Source organism: Cryptomeria japonica, chromosome 8, assembly GCF_030272615.1.
Source record: "Cryptomeria japonica chromosome 8, Sugi_1.0, whole genome shotgun sequence".
NCBI classification, from domain to species: Eukaryota; Viridiplantae; Streptophyta; class Pinopsida; order Cupressales; family Cupressaceae; genus Cryptomeria; species Cryptomeria japonica.
Window position 1 is genome coordinate 413850805 of NC_081412.1, and position 3060 is coordinate 413853864.

Here is a 3060-nt window from a genome sequence, read left to right on the forward strand (position 1 = left end):
AACACAGTGTACAAAATTATTCCAAAAGTAAGTGCTAACATATTGAAGAGCATTTTAAGTCAATCATTTTAGAAGAACATAGTTGTTTTTCACCCAATAAGTCCAGTGTGGAGGGTATTATTATTGCTCATGAAGCAGTCCACTCAATCAAGGTGGCGAGGACAAATAGAATGATTGTGAAATTAGACATCAAGAAAGCTTATGACAAGGTGAGATGGGATTTCCTTTTCAAATTCTTGCAAAAGTTTAGTTTCAGCCGTGAATGGATTGGATGGGTCAAAAGTTGTGTTTGCACTCCGAGATTTTCTGTTTTGGTCAATGGTAGTCCTCAAGGTTTTTTTTAAATCCTCCATAGGCCTAGGACTGGGTGACCCTCTCTCCCCCTTTCTTTTTATTATAATAGTGAAAGCTCTGGGTCGTTTGATTTCTAAGAGAAGGAATGATGGATTATCGAAAGGTGTAAAACTGGCGTAGGGGGTTAGAGTGGTCACACATCTCCAATTTGTTGATGATACTTTACTGTTAGGGGAGGCCTCTCTATGAGAAGCTCAAATCATGAAGGACTCTCTTGACAATTATAGTAAATGGTCTCAACAAATGATCAATTGGAGAAAATCTAGAATTTATTTCTTTAATACTCCCCTTCAAAAGCAGGTTAAAATTTCTCATATATTGGAGATGCAGACTGGTGGTCTTCCTGGTAAATATTTGGTCATCGCTCTATTTGGTGGTGCTAGTAGATCTTCTATTTGGAAAAATTTAGTTGATTGTTGTCTTCAGAGAATGGACAGATGGAAGAGTCGATGGCTAACATCTGCAAGTCGCATTTTAATACTAAAGACTATTATTTCTGCCATCCAATTATTTTTCATAATGTGCATGAAGATCCCATCAGAAGTGTTGAAGGTGATAAAGAAAAAAATAAGAATTTTTTTTGGGAATGGAGCACAGAATGAGGATAAATACACTTGTTGGCTTGGGATAAAATATGTAAATCAAAGCAACAAGGGGGCAAGACTGAGAAATTGGCAGAAAATGAATGAAGTGATGGGAGCCAAGTTGGTTTGGGCCATTTACAAAAATCTGAATCAACTTTGGGTGCAAATTTTGAGTGCAAAATACTTGGATTTTCATGATGATTGGAGGATTTTGACTATTTTGAATCCTAAACAAGGCTCGATCATTTGGAATTTTATCATGTCCTGCAAGAAAGTGGTTATAGAACATATTACTTGGCATATTGGTAATGGTTGGGATGTTGATTTTTGGTTGGATTTGTGGGATTGCAAGGAAATTTTAGGCAATACTAGTAATGTGGCTGGACTCAGAAGAATTTTATGTGATCTCTAGGGGACAAAGGTCTCAGATTAGATGGAGCCTAAATTTATTGATGGGAGAATGGAATGGGCTTGGAAGTCAATTGATGGCGTCTTGCAAGACCCAAATCGCCTACAGATTATGGAGAATATTTTCAAGAACAAAAGAATTTTCCTCTTGGATAAGAAGGATGAAGTGTTGTGGTGTGGAGCCAAAAATGGTTTTTTTTCAATCAAAATTGGCTACCAACTGATTGATTGTGAAGAGAGAGCGGAGGTGTGGCTGATAGATCTTTGCTGGGGAAACGAGTGTCTTCCCAAGGCAAGAACTTTTGCATGGTTGGCAATTAAGGGAAGGATCCTAACAAGGGAAAGAAGGAAGAGACTTGGGTTTTTGGGACCTACAAAGTGTGTCATTTGTGAAAAGGAGGAAGAAAGTGTGGATCATCTACTTTTAAATTGTGAATTTGCTTCTCAGTGCTGGAGAATGGTGTAGCATAAACTGTCATGCTAAGGGCCTTTGCCAGCAACTTTAAAGGATGTGGTTTTGAGCTAGCCAATCTATTCTAGTAAGTTTGTTTTCTCATGCGTTAATCTGGAAGGAGAGGAATAGATGGATTTTTCAGGATAAATCGAAATATTTGAACAAAGTGTTTAACATGATCAACATTTCTATTGAAGAAATTGTAGGTGCAACAACTTCAAAGTTCTTTGACAAGGTTGTTTTCTCAAAAGAAGATACCCGCATTCGGAATTGTTGGCCGAAGATTAAACTTCGACCTGTTCATGGGCCTTCTCAGGTTGATCTGAATCTTTCCTCTATTTTCCAAGAAAAATAGGAATTGTCGTAGACAAGGTCGTTTAAAGCAAATTTTGATGGTGCCTCCAAAGGCAATCCGAGGGTCTTGGGTGTAGGGGTTGTCATTAGGGATTGGCATGGGAATATTGTGATGTTGGGTGCTCAAAAACTAGAGAAGAGCACCAATAATGAAGCAGAAGCCCAAGCAACATTATTGGCGGTTTAGTGGGGATTGAAATTTGGAGATCAAAATATGCAATTGGAAGGGGTTTCACAAATCATCATCAATGTGATCATTAAAGGGGAAGCAAATGCCTAGTTTTTAAATAAATATATCTCCAAAATCCGAAATGATTTAAATTTTTTTCAAGAATTTCAAGGTCACACATGTCAGAAGGATTGGAAATGAAGTGGCAGATGTGTTGTCCAAATGGGCAACATCATTTGATAAAGTGCACAAAACCCACTTGGAAGATTTTTGAAATCTGTAGGGAGCTGATGTGGCAGGCAATGTACAAGGGCACCATTAGTTCTACTCATTTGGTGGTAAGGAAGGAATGTAGGGATGGGACATGCATTTATTTATAGGGTCTTGGGCCCATTTTTTGGCAATATTGGATGCAAGTTATTTTTTGTGAGGTGGTGACAAGTATGGAGGCCACCCTTACTCTGTACACCTCCCGACAATAGTTGGCATTTGTTGCCGATATCTTGGAGAAGTGGCTGAAATGTATCTTCAAACATGGCGAGGATGCGTTCATTCAGATTGTGAGGATGTTGTTGGGGGAGAGTTTCCTCAAGACCATGCACAAGTATAGGACCAATCTCGATGTGGTAACCATGGTCCTTGTGTGGGGTCTGGAATTGGGAGAGAGGAAGGACGTGTTGGTTGAAGTCATGAGACAGTGCATGGAGGATGACTGGTTGGGTGGCTTGATGGAACTC